This window comes from Chlorocebus sabaeus, chromosome 1, assembly GCF_047675955.1.
Source record: "Chlorocebus sabaeus isolate Y175 chromosome 1, mChlSab1.0.hap1, whole genome shotgun sequence".
Taxonomy (NCBI): domain Eukaryota; kingdom Metazoa; phylum Chordata; class Mammalia; order Primates; family Cercopithecidae; genus Chlorocebus; species Chlorocebus sabaeus.
In genome coordinates this window covers 65,324,005-65,346,809 of record NC_132904.1, presented here as the reverse complement: position 1 = coordinate 65,346,809, position 22,805 = coordinate 65,324,005, and positions in this window count along the sequence as shown.

Below are 22,805 nucleotides of genomic sequence, written 5' to 3'. Positions count from 1 at the left end.
AAAGAAGCATTCCATGAATCTGCTCTCTGATATGTGCATTCATTTTACAGTGTTAAAGTTTACTCTACATTGTCCAGTTCAGAATCTTTGTCTTTGAGGAATCTGCTGAAGGATATTTAGTGACGCCCAGAGGCTCTTGGTGAGCATCGACATGTACTCCAATGAAAACTGGAGAGAAGCTTTCTGAGCAACTCTTTTGTGTATTCATCTATGAGATGTGTGTATTCATTTCATAGAGTTAAACCATTGTTTGAATTGAGCAGTTTGAAATCAGTGTTTCTTTGGTATCTCACGAAGGACATTTGGCATTGTTCTTTGGAATATGGAGAAAGAAATATCCTCAGATGAAAACCAGAAGGAAGCTTTCTGTGAAACTGCTATGTGTCATGTGAATTCCTCTCACTCAGATAAGCTTCCCTTTTGATTGGAGAGTTTTCTAACACTGTTTATATTTAGCGTGCGAAAGGATATTTGTAAGTGCTTTGAGTCTTACAGTGAGAAAGGAAATATGTTCAGATAGAAACTGGAGAGAAGCTCTCTGAGGAACTGCTTTGGACGTGTGCATTTTACTCACATTATTGTACGTCTCTTCTCATACAGCATCGGGGAAATCCTTTTGGAAAATTAGGTACCAAGGGATATCCGGGAGCATATTGACGCCTTTGGTGAAAAGGGAAAGAGCCTCAGACAAAAACTGGAAAGAAGCTTTCTATGAAACTGCTCTGTGATATGTGTATTCATCTCACATAGATAAAGCTTTCTTTACATTACACAGCTTGAAAACTCTGTCATGGATGGATCCGCGAAGGGACATTCAAGAAAATATTCTGTACTATGGTGAAAAAGAAAATATCTTCAGATAAAAACTGGAAAGAAGCTTTCTGAGAGTCTGCTTTTTGCTATGTTTATTCATCTCACAGAGATAAAGCTTTCTTTATGTTACAGAGCTTGGAAACTCCGTCATGGATGGATCCACGAAGGGATATTCAGGAGCACATTCAGGCCAATGGTGAAAAAGAAAATATCTTCAGAAAAATACCAAAGAGAAGTTTTGTGAGAAACTGCTTTGTGCTGTCTGCATTCCAGTCAGGGAGTTATAACTCCTTTCTCAGAAGGCAGTGTTTGAACACTGTTCTTGTAAAACTGAGAATGTTATATTTTGGAGTGCATTGAAAACTATGGGGAAAAGTGAATTGTCCTCAAATAAAACCCAGAAAGAAGCCTTCGAAGAAACGGCTGTCTGATATGTGCATTCGTTTCACAGAGTTAAAGCTTACTCTACATGGCCCAGTTTGGAAACACTGTCTTTGAGAAATCTGCGAAGATATATTAAGCAGCACCCAGAGGCTTGTGGTGAGCAAGGAAATGTCTTCCATTGAAAACTGGAGAGAACCTTTCTGAACAACTGCTTTGTGACATATGTATTCATCAAATAGAGTTAAATCATTCTTTGGATTGAGCAGTTTGAAATCACTGTTTCTGTGGAACCTGAGGAAAGACATTTGGGAATGCTCTTTAGAATATAGAGAAAGAAATATCCTCTGATATAAGCCAGAAGGAAGCTTTCTGTGAAACTGCTATGTGTCACATAATTCCGTTCACTCAGTTAAGCTTCTTTTTTCATGGAGCACTTTTCTAACACTTTTTATGTTTAGCGAGTGAAGGGATATTTGGGAGTGCTTTGAGACTTACTTTGAAAAAGGAAATATGTTCAGATAGAAACTGGAGAGAGGCTTTCCGGGGAACTGCTTTGTGACCTGTGAATTTCACTCACAGTGTTATACCTCTCTTTCAATAAAGGATTGGGGAATGTCTTTTGGAGAAAAAGATACCAAGGGACATTCGGATGTATATGGACGGCTATGGTGAAAAAGGAAATATCCTCAGAGAAAAACTGGAAAGAAGCTTTTTGTGAATCTGCTGTTTGCTATTTTTATTCATCTCACATAGATAAAACTTTCTTTACATTACGTAGCTTGGAAACTCTGTCATGGATGCATCTGCAAAGGGACATTTGGGAGCATGTTCAAGACTATTTTGAAAATGGAAATATTTCAGATAATAACTGGAGAGAAGCTTTGTGAGAAACTGCTTTGTGATGTGTGCATTCCACTCAGGGAGTTATACCTCTTTTCTCATAATGCAGTGTTTGAACACGTTTCCTGTGAAACTGAAAAAGTGATATTTCGGAGTGCCTTGATGACTATGGTGAAAACTGAACTATCCTCAAATAAAACCCAGAAAGAAGTGTTCCAAGATGCAGCTCTCTGATGTGTGCATTCATTTCAAAGAATTAAAGCTTACTCTACATTGCCCAGTTTAAAAACTCTGTCTTTGAGGAATCTGCGAAGAGATATTAAGTGGTGCCCGGGGGCCTGTGGTGAGCAAGAAAATTTCTTCTGATGAAAACTGGAGAGAAGCTTTCTGTGCAACTGCTTTGTGATGTGTGGATTCAACTCAAAGAGTTAAATCATTCTTTGATTGAGCAGTTTGAATTCATTGTTTATGTGGAGCCTGAGAAAAGACATTTGGGAACATTCTTTAGAATATGCTGGAAAGGAAATACCCTCAGATAAAAACCACATGCAAGCTTTCTGTGTAACTGCTCTCAGTCATGTGATTTCCACTCACACAGTTTAACTTCCCTTTTCATTGAGCAGTATTCTAACACTGTGTTTAGTCTGTGAAAGGATACTCAGGAGTGCTTTGAGACTTATGGTGAAAATGGAAATATCTTCAGATAAACACTAGAGAGAAGCTTTCTTTTTTTTTTTTTTTAATTTATTTATTATTATTAAACTTCAAGTTGTAGGGTACATGTGCACAACGTGCAGGTTTGCTACATATGTATACTTGTGCCATGTTGGTGTGCTGCACCCATCAACTCGTCATTTACATCAGGTATAACTCCCAATGCAATCCCTCCCCCCTCCCCCCTCCCCCTGATGGGCCCCGGTGTGTGATGTTCCCCTTCCCGAGTCCAAGTAATCTCATTGTTCAGTTCCCACCTACGAGTGAGAACATGCGGTGTTTGGTTTTCTGTTCTTGTGATAGTTTGCTAAGAATGATGGTTTCCAGCTGCATCCATGTCCCTACAAAGGACACAAACTCATCCTTTTTTATGGCTGCATAGTATTCCATGGTGTATATGTGCCACATTTTCTTAATCCAATCTGTCACTGATGGACATTTGGGTTGATTCCAAGTCTTTGCTATTGTGAATAGTGCTGCAATAAACATACGTGTGCATGTGTCCTTATAGCAGCATAATTTATAATCCTTTGGGTATATACCCAGTAATGGGATGGCTGGGTCATATGGTACGTCTAGTTCTAGATCCTTGAGGAATCGCCATACTGTTTTCCATAATGGTTGAACTAGTTTACAATCCCACCAACAGTGTAAAAGTGTTCCTATTTCACCACATCCTCTCCAGCACCTGTTGTTTCCTGACTTTTTAATGATTGCCATTCTAACTGGTGTGAGATGGTATCTCATTGTGGTTTTGATTTGCATTTCTCTGATGGCCAGTGATGATGAGCATTTTTTCATGTGTCTGTTGGCTGTATGAATGTCTTCTTTTGAGAAATGTCTGTTCATATCCTTTGCCCACTTTTGGATGGGGTTGTTTGTTTTTTCTTGTAAATTTGTTTGAGTTCTTTGTAGGTTCTGGATATTAGCCCTTTGTCAGATGAGTAGATTGCAAAAATTTTCTCCCATTCTGTAGGTTGCCTGCTCACTCTGATGGTAGTTTCTTTTGCTGTGCAGAAGCTCTTTAGTTTGATGAGATCCCATTTGTCAATTTTGGCTTTTGTTGCCGTTGCTTTTGGTGTTTTAGACATGAAGTCTTTGCCCATGCCTATGTCCTGAATGGTACTACCTAGGTTTTCCTCTAGGATTTTTATGGTATTAGGTCTAACATTTAAGTCTTTAATCCATCTTGAATTAATTTTCGTATAAGGAGTAAGGAAAGGATCCAGTTTCAGCTTTCTACTTATGGCTAGCCAGTTTTCCCAGCACCATTTATTAAATAGGGAATCCTTTCCCCATTTCTTGTTTCTCTCAGGTTTGTCAAAGATCAGATGGCTGTAGATGTGTGGTATTATTTCTGAGGACTCTGTTCTGTTCCATTGGTCTATATCTCTGTTTTGGTACCAGTACCATGCTGTTTTGGTTACTGTAGCCTTGTAGTATAGTTTGAAGTCAGGTAGCGTGATGCCTCCAGCTTTGTTCTTTTGACTTAGGATTGTCTTGGAGATGCGGGCTCTTTTTTGTTTCCATATGAACTTTAAAGCAGTTTTTTCCAATTCTGTGAAGAAGCTCATTGGTAGCTTGATGGGGATGGCATTGAATCTATAAATTACCTTGGGCAGTATGGCCATTTTCACGATATTGATTCTTCCTATCCATGAGCATGGTATGTTCTTCCATTTGTTTGTGTCCTCTTTGATTTCACTGAGCAGTGGTTTGTAGTTCTCCTTGAAGAGGTCCTTTACATCCCTTGTAAGTTGGATTCCTAGGTATTTTATTCTCTTTGAAGCAATTGTGAATGGAAGTTCATTCCTGATTTGGCTCTCTGTTTGACTGACACTGGTGTATAAGAATGCTTGTGATTTTTGCACATTAATTTTGTATCCTGAGACTTTGCTGAAGTTGCTGATCAGGTTAAGGAGATTTTGGGCTGAGACAATGGGGTTTTCTAAATATACAATCATGTCGTCTGCAAACAGGGACAATTTGACTTCTTCTTTTCCTAACTGAATCCCCTTGATTTCTTTCTCTTGCCTGATTGCCCTAGCCAGAACTTCCAACACTATGTTGAATAGGAGTGGTGAGAGAGGGCATCCCTGTCTTGTGCCAGTTTTCAAAGGGAATTTTTCCAGTTTTTGCCCATTCAGTATGATATTGGCTGTGGGTTTGTCATAAATAGCTCTTATTATTTTGAGGTACGTTCCATCAATACCGAATTTATTGAGTGTTTTTAGCATGAAGGGCTGTTGAATTTTGTCAAAAGCCTTTTCTGCATCTATTGAGATAATCATGTGGTTCTTGTCTTTGGTTCTGTTTATATGCTGGATTATGTTTATTGATTTGCGAATGTTGAACCAGCCTTGCATCCCAGGGATGAAGCCCACTTGATCATGGTGGATAAGCTTTTTGATGTGCTGCTGAATCCGGTTTGCCAGTATTTTATTGAGGATTTTTGCATCGATTTTCATCAGGGATATTGGTCTAAAATTCTCTTTTTTTGTTGTGTCTCTGCCAGGCTTTGGTATCAGGATGATGTTGGCCTCATAAAATGAGTTAGGGAGGATTCCCTCTTTTTCTATTGATTGGAATAGTTTCAGAAGGAATGGTACCAGCTCCTCCTTGTACCTGAGGAGCTGCTTTGTGACATGTGCATTCCACTCACAGAGTTATACCTTTGTTCTCATATAGGATTGAGGAATCTCTTTTGGAGAAAAAGCTACCAGGGGACATTCAGGAGTATATAGATGGCTATGGTGAAAAAGGAATGACCCTCTGACAAAAACGGGAAAGAAGCTTTCTGGGAAACTGCTTTGTGAAAGATTTGTTTATTCATCACACATAGATAAAACTTTCTTTATATTACGCAGTTTGGAAACTATGTCAAGAACAGATCTGCAAAGGGACATTGGGGAGTACCTTCTGGCCTATGGTGAAAACAGAATTCTCTTCATATAAAAATTGGGGAGAAGCTTTCTGAGAAACTGCTATGTGATGTGTGCATTCCACTCATGGAGATATACCTCTTTTCTCATAAGCAAGTGTTTCGACACTGTTCCTGTAAAATCCAAAACAAGATATTTCGTAGTGCATTGAAGACTATGGTGAAAACAGAACACTCCTCAAATAAAACCGAGAAAGAAGCATTCCAAGAAACTGCTCTCTGATGTGTGCATTCATTTCACAGAATTAAAGCTTACTCTACATTGCCCAGTTTAAAAAGTCTGTCTTTGAGGAATCTGTGAAGGGATATTAAGTGGCTCCCAAAGGTCTGTGGTGAGCAAAGAAATGACTTTCGTTGAAAACTGGAGAGATTTGTGAGCAACTGTTTGCGATGAGTGTATTCATCTCATAGAGATAAATCATTCTTTGGATTATTCTGTTTGAAAAACACTGTTTCTGTGGAATCTGAGGAAGGACATTTGGGAACGCTCTTTAGAATATGGAAAACTAAATATCCTCAGATAAAAACAAGAAGGACACTTTCTGTGAACCTGCTGTCTGTCCTGTGAATTCCTCTCTTTCAGTTAAAATTGTCTTGCATTAACCAAAACAGCATGGTACTGGTACCAAAACAGAGATATAGACCAATGGAACAGAACAGAGTCCTCAGAAATAATACCACACATCTACAGCCATCTGATCTTTGACAAACCTGAGAGAAACAAGAAATGGGGAAAGGATTCCCTATTTAATAAATGGTGCTGGGAAAATTGGCTAGCCATAAGTAGAAAGCTGAAACTGGATCCTTTCCTTACTCCTTATACGAAAATTAATTCAAGATGGATTAGAGACTTAAATGTTAGACCTAATACCATAAAAATCCTAGAGGAAAACCTAGGTAGTACCATTCAGGACATAGGCATGGGCAAAGACTTCATGTCTAAAACACCAAAAGCAACAGCAGCAAAAGCCAAAATTGACAAATGGGATCTCATTAAACTAAAGAGCTTCTGCACAGCAAAAGAAACTACCATCAGAGTGAACAGGCAACCTACAGAATGGGAGAAAATTTTTGCAGTCTACTCATCTGACAAAGGGCTAATATCCAGAACCTACAAAGAACTCAAACAAATTTACAAGAAAAAAACAAACCCCATCAAAAAGTGGGCAAAGGATATGAACAGACATTTCTCAAAAGAAGACATTCATACAGCCAACAGACACATGAAAAAATGCTCATCATCACTGGCCATCAGAGAAATGCAAATCAAAACCACAATGAGATACCATCTCACACCAGTTAGAATGGCGATCATTAAAAAGTCAGGAAACAACAGGTGCTGGAGAGGATGTGGAGAGATAGGAACACTTTTACACTGTTGGTGGGATTGTAAACTAGTTCAACCATTATGGAAAACAGTATGGCGAGTCCTCAAGGATCTAGAACTAGATGTACCATATGACCCAGCCATCCCATTACTGGGTATATACCCAAAGGATTATAAATTATGCTGCTATAAAGACACATGCACACGTATGTTTATTGCAGCACTATTCACAATAGCAAAGACTTGGAATCAACCCAAATGTCCATCAGTGACAGATTGGATTAAGAAAATGTGGCACATATACACCATGGAATACTATGCAGCCATAAAAAAGGATGAGTTTGTGTCCTTTGTAGGGACATGGATGCAGCTGGAAACCATCATTCTTAGCAAACTACCACAAGAACAGAAAACCAAACACCGCATGTTCTCACTCATAGGCGGGAACTGAACAATGAGATCACTTGGACTCGGGAAGGGGAACATCACACACCGGGGCCTATAATGGGGAGGGGGAATGGGGGAGGGGGGAGGGATTGCATTGGGAGTTATACCTGATGTAAATGATGAGTTGATGGGTGCAGCACACCAACATGGCACAAGTATACATATGTAACAAACCTGCACGTTGTGCACATGTACCCTACAACTTAAAGTATAATAATAAAAAATAAATTAAAGAAAAAAAATTCTCTTGCATTGATCATTTTTCATACTGTTTATGTTTAGTGTGTGATGTGATATTTGGGCATGAAAAAGAAAATATCTTCAGATAGAAAATGAAAAGAAGCTTTCTGAGGAAATGCTGTGTTATGTGTGCATTCTACTCAGAGTGTTATACCCCTCTTCTCATAAAGCATCGGGAAAACATTTTGGAGAAAAAGGTACCAAGGAATATTCTGGAGCATATTGACACCTATGGTGAAAAAGGAAATAGCCTCAGATAAAAACTGGAAAGAAGTTTTCTATGAAACTGATTTCTGATATGTGTATTTATCTCACATAAATAAAGCTTTCTTTATATTATACAGCTTGGAAAGTCTGTCATGGATGGATCTGTGAAGGGACATTTGGGAGCACATTCAGGACTGTGCAGAAAAAGGAAATATCTTCAGATAAAAACCGGAAAGATGTTTCTGGGAATCAGCTTTTTGTTATGTTTATTCATCTCACATAGATAAAGCTTTCTTTACATTACACAGCATGGAAACTCCGTCGTGGACGGATCCGAGAAGGTTTATACGGAATCACATTCATGCCTATGGTGAAATAGGAAATATCTTCAGATAAAAACTGGAGAGAAGCTTTCTGAGAAACTGCTTTATGGTGTCTGCATTTCATTCAGCGAGTTTTACCTCTTTTCTCATATGGCCGTGTTTGATAATACCGAGTTCATGTAATACCGAAAATGTGATATGTCGGAGCGCATTGAAGAATATGGCGAAAAGTGAATTATCCTCTAATAAAACCCAGAAAGAAGCATTCCAAGAAACTGCTCCCTCATATATGCATTCATTTCACAGAGGTAAAGCTTACTCCATGTAGACCAGTTTGGAAACTCTGTCTTTGCGGAATCTGAGAAGAGATATTAAGTGGCGCCTGGAGACTTGTGGTGAGCAAGGAAATGTCTTCTGATGAAAACTGGAGAGAATCTTTCTGAGCAACTGCTTTGTGATGTGAGTATTTATCTCATAGAGTTAAACCATTTTTGAATGAGCAGTTTGAAGTCACTGTTTTTGTGGAATCTGAGGAAGGACATTTGGGAACGCACCTTAGAATATGGAGAAAGAAATATCCTCTGGTAAATTCCAGAAGGAAGCTTTCTGTGAAACTGCTCTGTGTCACCTTAATTCCTCTCGCTCAGTTAAGCCTCTCTTTTCATTGAGCAGTTTTCTAACCCTGTTTATGTTTAGCGTGTGAAGAGATATTCGGGAGCACTTTGCGGTTTACGGTGAAAAAGGAAACATGTTCAGACCGAAAATGGAGAGAAACTTTCTGAGAAACTGCTTTGTGATGTGTGCATTTCACTTACAGGGTTATGCCTCTCTTCTCATACAGCATCGGAAAAACCCTTTTGGAGAAAAAGGTACCAAGTGATATTCGGGAGCATGTTGATGCCTATGGTGAAAAGGAAAATAGCCTCAGACAAAAACTGGAAAGAAGCTTTCTATGAAACTGCTCTGTGATATGCGCATTCATTTCACATAGATAAAGCTTTCTTTACATTATGCAGCTTGGAAACTCTGTCATGGATTGATCCACAAGAGGACATTCGGGATCACATTCAGGACTATGGAGAAAAAGGAAATATCTTCAGATAAAAACTGGTAAGAAACTTTCTGTGAATCTGCTTTTTGCTATGTTTATTCATCTCACATAGATAAAGCTTTCTTTACATTACACAGCATGGAAACTCCGTCATGGATGGATCCATGAACAGATATTTGGGATCACTATCAGGCGTATGGTGAAAAAGGAAATATCATCAGATAAAACCTGGAGAGAAGCTTTCTGAGAAACTACTTTGTGATGTTTTCATTCCACTCATGGAGTTATAACTTTCTTCTCATAAGGCACTGTTTGATCAACTTTCCTGTAAAACTAAAAAAGTGATACTAGGAGCACATGGAAGACTATCAGAAAAAGTGAAATGTCGTCAAATAAAACCCAGAAAGAAGCATTCCAAGAAACTGTTCTCTAACTTGTCCGTTCACTTCACAGAGTTAAAGCTTACTCTACATTTCCCAGTTTGGAAAGTCTGTCTTTGAGGATTCTGCGAAGAGATACTAAGTGGCAACCATAGGCCTGTGACGAGCAGGGAAATCTCTTCTGCTGAAAATTGGAGAGAAGCTTTCTGAGCCACTCTTTTGTGATATTTGTATTCATCGCATAGAGTTAAATCATTCTTTGGATTGAGCACTTTGAAATAACTGTTTCTGAGGAATCTGAAAAAAGACATTTGGGAATGCTCTTTAGAATATGCTGAAAAAGAAACAACTGCAGATGGAAACCACAAGGAAGCTTTCTGTGAAACTGCTCTCTGTCATGTGAATTCTGTTCACACAGTTAAGCTTCTCTTTTCATTGAGCAGTAGTCTAACACTGTTTTTCATTAGTGTGTGACCTGATATTCGGGAGCACTTTGAGGCTTATGGTGAAAAAGGAAATACCTTCGGATGGAAAGTGGAGAGAAGCTTTCCAAAGAGCTGCTGTGTAACATACGTATACTACTCACAAAGATATTCTTTTCTTCACTTAGAGAATTGGGGAATCTTTTTTGGAGAAAAAACTACCAAGGGACATTTGGGAGTATGTAGACGACTATGGTGAAATTGGAAATATCCTCAGATAAAAACTGGAAAGATTTCTGTCAAACTGTTTTGTGATAGATATGTTTATTCATCTCACATAGATAAAACTTTCTTTATATTATGCAGTTTTGAAACTGCGTCATGGACAGATTCGTGAAGGGACATTTGGGAGCTCATTCAGCCCTGTGGGGAAATAGGACATATCTTCAGATAAAAACTGGAGAGAAGCTTTCTGAGAAACTGCTTTGTGATTTGTGAATTCCACTCAGGAAGTTATACCTCTTTTCTCATAAGGTAGTGTTTAAACACTGTTCCTGTAAAACAGAAAAATTGATATTTTGCAACGTATTGAAGACTATGGCGAAAAGTGAAATATCCTGAAATAAAACTCAGAAAGAAGTGTTCCAAGAACCTGCTCTCTGACGTGTGCATTCATTTCAGAAAGTTAAAGCTTACACTACGCTGCCCAGTTTGGAAACTATCTTTGAGGAATCTGTGAAGGGATATTAAGTGACGCCCGGAGGATTGTGGTGAGAAAGAAACGACTTCCGATGAAAACTGGAGAGAAGCTTTCAGAGCAGCTGCTTTGTGATGTGTGTATTCATCTCATAGAGTTAAACCATTCTTTAGATTGAGCAGTTTGAAATCACTGTTTCTGTGGAATCTGAGAAAGGACATTTGGGAATGCTCTTTAGAATATAGAGAAAGAAATATCCTCTGATATAAGCCAGAAGGAAGCTTTCTGTGAAACTGCTATGTGTCACATAATTCCGTTCACTCAGTTAAGCTTCTTTTTTCATGGAGCACTTTTCTAACACTCTTTATGTTTAGCGAGTGAAGGGATATTTGGGAGTGCTTTGAGACTTACTTTGAAAAAGGAAATATGTTCAGATAGAAACTCTTAATTATATGCTGAAAAAGTAATACCCTCCAATAAAAACCAGAGGGAAATTTTCTGTGAAACTACCCTATGTAATGTGAATTTCACTCACACAAATCAGCTTCTGTTTTCATTGAGCAGTATTCTAACACTGTTTTAGGATAGTCAGCTAACGGATACTCATGACATTGAGACTTATGGTGAAAACAAAAATATCTTCAGATAGATACTAGAGAGAACATTTACGAGGAGCTGCTTTATGACGTGTGCATTCTACTCACAGAGTTTTACTTTTCTTCTCATAGAGGATTGGAAATCCTGTTGGGAGAAAAAGCTACCAGGGGACATTTGTGGGTATATGGATGGCTATGATGAAAAAGAAAATATACTCAGACCAAAATGGAAAGAAGCTTTCTGTGAAACTGGTTTGTGATAGATATGTCCATTCATCTCACATAGATAAAACTTTCTATTACGCAGTTTTGAAACTGCATCCATACTGATTCACAAAAAGACATTCTGGAGCACATTCAGACCTGTGGGGAAATAGGAGATATCTTCAGAAAAAAATTGGAGAGAATCTTTTTGAGAAACTGTTTTGTGATGTGTGCATTCCACTCAAGGAGTTATACCTCTTTTCTCATAAGGTAGTGTTTAAACACTCTTCCTGTAAAAATGGAAAAGTGATACTTTGTAGCACATTGAAGACTATGGTGAAAAGTAAAATATCCTGAAATAAAACCTAGAAAGAAGTGTCCCAAGAAACTGCTCTCTGATGTGTGCATTCATTTCAGAAAGTTAAAGCTTACACTACGTTACTCAGTTTGGAAACTCTGTCTTTGAGCAATCTGTGAAGGAATATTAAGTGGTGTCTGGAGACTTGTGGTGAGAAAGGAAACCTCTTCCAATGAAAACTGGAGAGAAGATTTCGGAGCAACTTCTTTGTGATGTGTGTATTAGTCTCATAGAATTAAATCACTGTTTAGATGGAGTAATTTGAAATCACTGTTTCTGTGGAATCTTAGATAGGATATTTGAGAACGCTCTTAAGAATATGCAAAAAAGAACTACCCTCCGAAAAAAACTAGAAAGAATCTTTCTGTGAAACTGCTCTGGGTCATATGAAGTCCACACACATAGCTAAACTTCTATTTTCAATGAGCAGTATTCTAACACTGTTTTAGGTTAGTCAGCTAAGGGATACTCGGGATCGCATTGAGGCTTACGGTGAAAATGGAAATATCTTCGGATATACTGGAGGGAAGATTTCCATGGAGCTGCTTTGTGATGTGTGCATTCTACCCACAGCGTTATACTTTCCTTCTCATAGAAGATTGGGGTATTCCATTTGGAGAAAACGCTACCAGGGGGCATTTGGGAGTATATGCATGGCTATGGTGAAAAAGGAAGTATCCTCAGACAAAAAGTGGAAAGAAGCTTTCTGTGAAACTGCTTTGTGATAGATATGTCTATTCATCTCACATAGATAAGCTTTCTTTCTATTATGCAGTTTTGAAACTGCGTCAATGACGAATTCATGAAGGAACATTCAGGAGCCCAATGAGGACTGTGGGCAAATAGGAAATATCTCCAAATAAGAACTGGAGAGAAGCTTTCTGAGAAATTGCTTTGTGATGTGCTCATTCCACTCAGGGTGTTATACCTCTCTTCTCATAAGACAGTGTTTGAACACTCTTCCTGTAAAACTGAAAAAAGTGATATTTTACAGCGCTTTGAAGACTATGGCAAAAAGTGAAATATCCTGAAATAAAACCCAGAAAGAAGCGTTCCAAGAAACTGCTCTCTGACGTGTGCATTCCTTTCAGAGAGTTAAATCTTACACTACGTGGCCCAGTATGGAAACTCTGTGTTTGAGGTTCTGTGAAGGGATAGTAAGTGGCACGTGGAGGCTTGTGGTGAGAAAGAAAACGTCTTCTGATGAAAACTGGAAAGAAGCTTTTGGAGCAACTGTTTTGTGATGTGTGTATTCATCTCATAGAATTAAATCACTCTTTGGATTGAGCATTTTGAAATCACTGTTTCTGTGGAATTGAGAAAGGACATTTGGGAATGCTCTTAAGAATATGCTGAATAAAAATACCCTCCAATAAAAACCAGAAGGAAACTTTCTGTGAAACTACGCTAGGTCACGTGAATTCCACTCACACAGTTAAGCTTTTGTTTTCATTGAGCAGTATTCTGACACTGTTATTGATTAGTCAGTGAAGGAATACTCGGGAGCACTTTGAGGCTTCCGTGAAAACAGAAACATCTTCAGATAGATACTGGAGAGAAGATTACACAGGAGTTGCTTTTTGACGTGTGCATTCCACTCACAGAGTTACACTTTTCTTCTCAGAGATGATTGGGGAATCCCACATGGAGAAAAAGCTACCAGGGACATTCGGGAGTATATGGACGTCTATGGTAAATAAGGAACTATAATCAGACAAAGAGTGGAAAGAAGCTTTCTGTGAAATTGTTTCGTGATAGATATGTCTATTCATCTCACATAGATAAAACATTCTTTCTATTATGCAGTTTTGAAACTATGACATGTACGGATTCGTGAAAGGACATTCGGGTGCACATTCAGACCTGTGGGGAAATAGGAGATATCTTCAGATAAAAACTGGAGAGTAGCTTACTGAGAAGCTGCTCTGATATGTGCATTCCACTTAGGGAATTATGCCTCTTTTCTCATAAGGCAGTGTTTGAACACTGCTCCTGTAAAACTGAAAAAGTGATATTTTACAGCTCATTGAAGACTGTGGTGAAAAGTGAAATATCCTGAAATAAAACCCAGAAAGAAGCAATCCAAGCAACTGATCTCTGACGTGTGTATTCATTTCAGAGAGTTAAAGCTTACACTACTTTGCCCAGTTTGGAAACCCTGTCTTTTAAAAATCTGTGAAGGGATACCAAGTTGCACCTGGAGGCTTGTTGTGAGAAAGGAAACGTCTTCCAATGAAAAACTGGAGAGAAGATTTCGGATCAACTGCTTTGTGATGTGTGTATTCATCTCATAGAGTTAAATCATTATTTGGATTGAGCAGTTTGCAATCATTGTTTCTGTGGAATCTGAGAAAGGACATTTGGGAATGCTCTTAAGAATATGCTGAAAAAGAAATACCCTCCGATAAAAGCAGTAGGAAACTTTCTGTGAAACTGCTCTAGGTCATGTGAATTCCACTTGCCCAGTTAAGCTTCTGTTTTCATTGAGCAGTATTCTAACACTGTTTTAGGTTAGTCAGCTAAGGGACACTCGGGAGTGCATTGAGGCTTACGGTGAAAAAAAAAAAATATCTTCAGATAGATACTGGAGAGAAGATTTCCGAGGAGCTGCTTTGTGACGTGTGCATTCTACTCACTGAATTATACTTTTCTTCTCATAGAGGATTTGGGAATTCCGTTTGGAGAAAACGCTACCAGGCGGCATTTGGGAGTATATGCACGGCTATGGTGAAAAAGGAAGTATCCTCAGACAAAAACTGGAAAGAAGTTTTCTGTGAAACTGCTTTGTGATAGATATGTCTATTCATCTCACATAGATAAACATTCTATTGTGCAGTTTTGAAACTGCGTCAATGACGAATTCGTGAAGGAACATTCAGGAGCCCAGTGAGGACTGTGGGCAAATAGGAAATATCTCCAGATAAAAACTGGAGAGAAGCTTTCTGAGAAACTGCTTTGTGCTGTGCTCATTCCACTCAGGGTGTTATACCTCTTTTCTCATAAGGCAGTGTTTGAACACTGATCCTGTAAAGCAGAAAAAGTGATATTTTGCAGTGCATTTAAGACTATGGTGAAAAGTGAAATATCCTGAAATAAAACCCAGAAAGAAACATTCCAAAAAACTGCTCTTTGACATGTGCATTCATTTCAGAGGGTTGAAACTTACACTACGCTGCCCAGTTTGGAAACTCTATCTTTGAGTAATCTGGGAAGGGATATTAAATGGCTTCCGGAGGCTTGTGTGAGAAAGGAAACATCTTCCGATGAAAAGTGGAGAGAGGATTATGGAGCAACTCCTTTGTGATGTGTGCATTAATCTCATAGAGTTAAATCATTCTTTGGATTGAGCAGTTTGAAATCATTGTTTCTGTGGAACCTGAGAAAGGACATTTGGGAACACTGTTAAGAATATGCTGAAAAAGAAATACCCTGCATTAAAAATCAGAAGGAAACTTTCTGTGAAACTGTTCTTCTTCACGTGAAGTCCGCTTGCACAGTTAAACTTCTGTTTCCATTGAGCAGTATTCTGACACTGTTTTAGGTTAGTCAGCTAAGGGATACTGTGGAGTGCTTTGAGGCTTATGGTGAAAACCGAAATATCTTCAGACAGATACTGGAGAGAAGATTTCCAGGAAGCTGCTTTGTGACGTGTACATTCCACTCACAGAGTTATACTTTTCTTTTCATAGAGTATTGGGGCATCCCGTTTGGAGAAAACACTACCAGGGACCATTCAGAAATATATGGTTGACTATGGTGAAAAAGGGAATATCCTCAGACAAATTGGAAAGAAGCTTTCTGTGAAACTGCTTTGGGATAGATGTGTCTATTCATCTCACATAGATAAAACTTTCTTTCTATTACACAGTTTTGAAACTGTGTCGTGGACAGATTCCCAAAGGGACATTCGGGAGCACATTCAGGCCTGTGGGGAAGTAAGAAATATCTTCAGATAAAAACTGGAGGGTAACTTGCTGAGAAACAACTTTGTGATGTGTGCATTCCACTCAAGGAGTTATACCTATTTTCTCATAAGGCAGTTTTTGAACACAATTCCTGTAAAAATGAAAAAAAGGATATTTTGCAGTGCATTGAAGACTATTTCTTTTGTTGAAAAATGGAGAGAAGCTTTCTGAGCAACTCTTCTGTGATGTTTGAATTCACCACATAGAGTTAAATCATTCTTTGGATTGAGTGGTTTGAAATCACTGTTTCTGTGGAATCTGAGAAAGGACGTTTAGAAACGTTCTTTAGAATATCCTGAAAAAGAAATAACCTCAGATAGAAACCAGAAGGAAGCATTCTGTGAAACTGCTCTGTGTTGCGTGAATTCCACTCTCAAAGTTAAGCTTCTCTTTTCATTCAGCAGTATTCTAACACTGTTTTTGGTTAGTCTGCTAAGGGATATTTGGGAGCGCTTTGAGGCTTACTGTGAAAAAGGAAATGTATTCAGACAGAAAATGGAAATAAACTTTCCGAGGAGCTGTTTTGTGACGTGTGTATTCCAATCACAGAATTATACCTTTCTTCTCATAGAGGATTGGGGATTGCCTTTTGGAGAAAATGCTACCAAGGGATATTCGGGAGTATATGGATGGCTATGGTGAAAAAGGAAATATCCTCAGACAGCAACTGGAAAGAAGATTTCTGTGAAACTGCTTTGTGATAGATATCTTTATTCATCTCACATAGATAAAACTTTCCTTATATCATGCAGTTTTGAAACTCCATCATGGACGGATCCGTGAAGGGATGTTCGGTAGCACATTCAGGTCTATGGTGAAAAAGGAGATATCTTCAAATAAAAACTGGATGGAAGCTTTCTGAGAAGCTGCTTTGTGATGTGTGCATTCCTCTCAGGGAGTTACACTTCTTTTCTCATAAGCCAGTGTTTGAACATTGTTCCTGTAAAATGGAATAAGTAATATTTCAAAACGCATGGGAGACTATGATGAAAACTGAAATGTCCTGAAATAAAACCCAGAAAGAAGTGTTCCACTAAACTGCTCTGTGACGTGTGTATTCATTTCAGAGTGTTAAAGCTTGCTCTATATTTCTGAGATTGGAAAGTCTGTCTTTGTGGATTCTGTGAAAGGATATTAAGTGGCAACCAGAGATCAGTGGCCAGCAAGAAAAAGTCTTCTGCTGAAAACTGGAGAGAAGCTCTGAGCAACTGCTTTGTGATGTGTGTATGAATCTCATAGAATTAAATCATTCCTTGGATTGAGCAGTTTGAAATCATGCTTTCTATGGAACCTGAGAAAGGACATTTGGGAACGCTCTTAAGAATATGCTGAAAAAGAGCTACTCTCCGATAAAACCATAAGGAAGCTTTCCGTGAAACTGCTCTGGGTCACGTGAATTCCACTCTCACAGTTAAACTTCTGTTTTCATTGAGCAGTATTCTAACACTGTTTTAGGTTAGTCAGCTAAAGGATACTCGGGCGTGCTTTGAGGTTTATGGTGAAAACGGAAATATCTTCAGATAGAAATGGGAGAGATTTCCGAGGAGCTGCTTTGTGACATGTGCATTCCACTCACAGTTACACTTTTCTTCTCATGGAAAATTGGGGAATCACTTTTGGAGAAAAAGCTAACAGGGTACATTTGAGAGTATATGGACGGCTATGGTGGAAAAGGAAATATCCTCAGACAAAAACTGAAAATAAGCATTCTGGGAAACTGCTTTGTGACAGATATGTTTATTCAGCTCACATAGATAAACTTTCTTTCTATTATGCAGTTTTGAAACGTCGTCATGGACGGTTTTCAAAGGGACATTCGAGAGCATATTCAGACTAATGGTGAGAAAGGAAATATCTTCAAATAAAAACTGGAGAGAAGCTTTCTGAGGAACTGCTTTATGATGTGTGCATTCCACTCAAGGAGTTTTACTTCTTTTCTCATAAGACAGTGTTTCAACACTGTTCCTGTAAAACCAAAAAAGTGATATTTCTTAGCGCATTGAAAACTATGACGAAAAGTGAAATATCTGTAAATAAAACCGAGAAAGAAACGTTCCAAGAAACTGCTCTATGATATGTGCATTCATTTCATGGAGTTAAAGTTTACACTACTTTGCTCAGTTTGGAAAGTCTGTCTTTGAGGAATCTGTGAAGGGATATTAAGTGGCACCCAGAGGCTTCTGGTGAGCTAGGAAGCATCTTCCGATGAAAACTAGAGAGAAGCTTTCTGAGCAACTGCTTTGTAATGTGTGTATTCAGCTCATAGAGTTAATGCATTCTTTGGATTGAGGAGTTTGAAATTACTGTTTTTGTGGACTCTAAGGAAGGACATTTGGGAACGTTCTTTAGAATATATAGAAAGAAATATCCTCAGGTAAAATCCAGAAGGAAGCATTCTGTGGAACTGCTCTGTGTCATCTTAATTCCTCTTGCTCAGTTAAGCCTTTCTTTTCATTGAGCAGTTTTCTAACCCTGTTTATGCTTGGCATGTGAAGGGATATTCGGGAGTGCTTTGAGGCTTATGGTGAAAAAGAAATGTGTTCAGACTGAAACTGGAGAGCAGCTTTCTGAGGAATGGCTTTGTGACGTGTGCATTCCACTCACAGTGTTATACCTCTCTTCTCATACAGCATCAGGGAAACCCTTTTGGAGAAGAAGGTAGCAAGTGATATTCGGGAGCATATTGATGCCTATGGTGAAATGGGAAATAGCCTCAGACAAAAACTGGAAAGAATCTCTCTATGAAACTGCTCTGTGATTTGTGTATTCATCTCACATATACAAAGCTTCCTTTACATTACCGCGGCTTGGAAACTCTCTCATGGACGGGTCCCCAAAGGGACATTCAGGAGCACATTCAGGACTATGGTGAAAAAGGAAATATCTTCAGATTAAAACTGGATAGAAGTTTGCTGGGAATCCACTTTTTGCTATGTTTATTCATCTCACATAAATAAAGCTTTCTTTACATTACACAGCTTGGAAACTCCTTCATGGATGGATCCACGAAGGGATATTCAGGATCACATTCGGGCTTTGGTGAAAAAGGAAATAACGTCAGATAAAAAGTGGAGAGAAGGTTTCTGAGAAACTGATTTATGGTGTGTGCATTTCACTCAGGGAGTTATACCTTTCTTCTCATAAGGCACTGTGTGAACACACTGTTCCTGTCAAATGAAAAAAGTAATATTCGGAGCACAATGAAGACTATGGTGAAAACTGAAATCTCATCCAATGAAACCCAGAAAGAATCATTCCAAAAACTGCTCTCTGACACATTCATTCATTTCACAGAGTTAAAGCTTACTCTACATTTCCCAGTTTGGAAAGTCTGTCTTTGATGATTCTGCGAAGGGATACTAAGTGGCACCTGGAGATGTGTGGCGAGCAAGGAAATGTCTTCCATCGAAAACAGGAGAGAAGCTTTCTGAGTAACTCTTTTGTGATGTTTGTATTCATCTCATAGAGTTAAATCATTCTTTGGAAATCACTGTTTCTGTTGAATCTGAGAAAGGACATATGGGAACACTCTTTTGAATATCCTGAAAAAGAAATAACCTCAGATAGAAATCAGAAGGAAGCTTTCAGTGAAACTACACTATGTTGTGTGAATTCCGCTACCAAAGTTAAGCTTCCCTTTTCATTGAGCAGTATTCTAACACTGTTTTTGTTTAGTCTGTGAAGGGATATTCAGGAGCACTTTGAGGCTGATTGTATAAAAGGAAATATCTTCAGATACAAACTGGTGAGAAGCTTTCTGAAGAGTGGCTTTGTGACGTGTGCATTCCACTTACAGAATTATACCTTTCTTCTCATAGAGGATTGGGGAATCCCTTTTGGAGAAAAATCTACCAGGGGACATTCGGGAGTATATGAACACTGTGGTGAAAAAGGAAATATCCTCAGACAAAAACTGGAAGGAAGCTTTCTGTGAAACTGCTTTGTGATAGATACGTTTATTCATCTCATATAGATAAAACTTTCTTTCAATTACGCAGTTTTCAAACTTCATCATGGACGGATTCGCAAAAGGACATTTGGGAGCACATTGAGGCCTATGGTGAAAAAGGTAGTATGTTCAGATAAAAACTGGATAGAAGCTTTTGGAGAAACTGCTTTGTGGTGTGTGCATTCGACTCAGGGGCTTTTATCTCTTTTCTCATAAAGCAGTGTTTGAACACTGTTCTTGTAATACTGAAAACGTAATATTTCAGAGTACATTGAAGACTATGGCCAAAAGTGAAATATCCTCAAATGAATCCCAGAAGGAAGCGTTCCAAGAAACTGCTCTCTGATATGTGCATTCATTTTACAGAGTTAAAGTATACTCTTCATTGCCAAGTTTGGAAACTCTGTCTTTGAGGAATCTGTGAAGGGATATTAAGTGGTGCCCAGAGGCTTGTGGTGAGCAAGGAAACGTCTTCCGATGAAAACTGGAGAGAAGCTTTCTGAGCAACTGCTTTGTGATGTGTGTATTGGTCTCATAGAATTCAACTATTGTTTGGATTGAGCAGTTTAAAATCACTGTTTTTGTGCAATCTGAGGAAGGACATTTGGGAATGATCCTTAGAATATGGAGTAAGAAATATCCTTGTTCTGAGAAACTACTTTGTGATGTGTGTATTCCACTCAGAGAGTTATACCTCTTTTCTCATAAGACAGTGTTTGAACACTGTTCCTGTAAAAAGAAAATGTGATATTTTGGATTGCATTGAAGACTATGGCTAAAAGTGATATATCCTCAAATAAAACCCACAAAGAAGCATACCAAGAAGCTGCTCTCGGATATGGACATTCATTTCACAGAGGTAAAGCTTACTCTACATGGCCCCGTTTGCAAATTCTCTCTTTCAGGAATCTGTGAAGGGATATTAAGTGGTGCCCATTTGCCTGTGGTAGGCAAGGAAATGTCTTTCGATGAAAACTGCAGAGAAGATTTCTGAGCAAACGCTTTTTAATGTGTGTATTCATCTCATAGAGTTAAATCATTCTTTGGATTGAGCAGCTTGAATTCACTGCCTCTGTGGAATCTGAGGAGGGACAATTGGGAACAACCTTTAGAATATGGAGAAAAAAATATCCTCAGATAAAAATCAGAAGGAATCTTTCTGTGAAACTGCTGTGTGTCATGTGAATTCCTCTCACTCAGTTAAGCTTCTCTTTTCATTGAGCAGTTTTCTAACATTATTCATGTTTAGCGTATAAAGGGATATACATCAGCACTTTGAGGCTTACGGTGAAAAAGAAAATATGTTGAGATAGAAACTGGGGAGAAGCTTTCCGCGGAACTGCTTTGTGACGTGTGCATTTCACTCACAGTGCTATAACTCTCTTCTCATACAGCATCGGGGAAACCCTTTCTGTGATACTGTTCTGTGATATGTGTACCATCTCACATAGATAAAGCTTTCTCTACATTATGCAATTTGGAAACTCTGTCAGGGATGGAACCACGAAGGGACATTCGGGAGCACATTCAAGACTATGTTAAAAAAGGAAATATATTCAGATAAATACTGGAAAGAATCTTTCTGTGAATCTGCTTTTCACTATCTTTATTCATCTCACATAGATAAAGCTTTCTTTACATTACGCAGCTTGGAAACTCTGTCATGGATGGATCCGCGAAGGGATATTCTGGGTCACATTCGGGCCAATGGTGAAAAAGGAAATATCATCTGATAAAAACTGGAGAGAAGCTTTCTGAGACTCTGCTTGGTGATGTGTGCATTCCACTCAGGGTGTTAAACCTTTCTTCTCATAAGACACGTTTGAACACTGTTCCTGTAAAACTAAAAAAGTGATATTCAGAGCACATTAAAGACTAAGGTGAAAAGTGAAATGTTGTCAAATAAAACCCGGAAAGAAGCATTCGAAGAAACTGCTCTCTGACATGTTCATTCATTTCACAGAGTTAAAGCTTACTCTACATTTCTGAGTTTGGAAAGTCTGTCTTTTGGGATTCTGCGAAGGGATATTAAGTGGCAACTGGAGGCCTGTGGCAAGCAAGGAAACGTCTTCCATTGAAAATTGAAGAGAAGTTTTTGGAGCAACTCTTTTGTGATGTTTGGGTGCAGGTCATAGTGTTAAATCATTCTTTGGATTGAGCTCTTTGAAATCACTGTTCCTGTGGAATCTCAGAAAGGACATCTGGGAACACTCTTTAGAATATGGATTAAGAAATATCCTCAGGTAAAATCCAGATGGAAGTTTTCTGTGAAACTCCTCTGTGTCATGTGAATTCCTCTTGCTCAGTTAAGTTTCTCTTTTCTTTGAGCAGTTTTCTAACACTGTTTATATTTAGCATGCTTATCTTTAGTGTGTTTATCTTTACCTTTGTCAGATGAGTAGATTGCAAAAATTTTCTCCCATTCTGTAGGTTGCCTGTTCACTCTGATGGTAGTTTATAATCCTTTGGGTATATACCCAGTAATGGGATGGCAGGGTCATATGGTACTTCTAGTTCTAGATCCTTAAGGAATTGTCGTACTATTTTCCATAATGGTTGAACTAGTTTACAATCCCACCAACAGTGTAAAAGTGTTCCTACTTTTCCACATCTTCTCCAGCACCTGTTGTTTCCTGACTTTTTAATAATTGCCATTATAACTGGTGTGAGATGGTATCTCATTGTGGTTTTGATTTGCATTTCTCTGATGGCCAGTGATGATGAGCATTTTTTCATGTGTCTGTTGGCTGCATGAATGTCTTCTTTTGAGAACTGTCTGTTCATATCCTTTGCCCACTTTTTGATGGGGTTCCTTGTTTTTTTCTTGTAAATTTCTTTGGGTTCTTTGTAGGTTCTGGATATTAGCCCTTTGTCAGATGAGTAGATTGCAAAAACTTTCTCCCATTCTGTAGGTTGTCTGTTCACTCTGATGGTAGTTTCTTTTTCT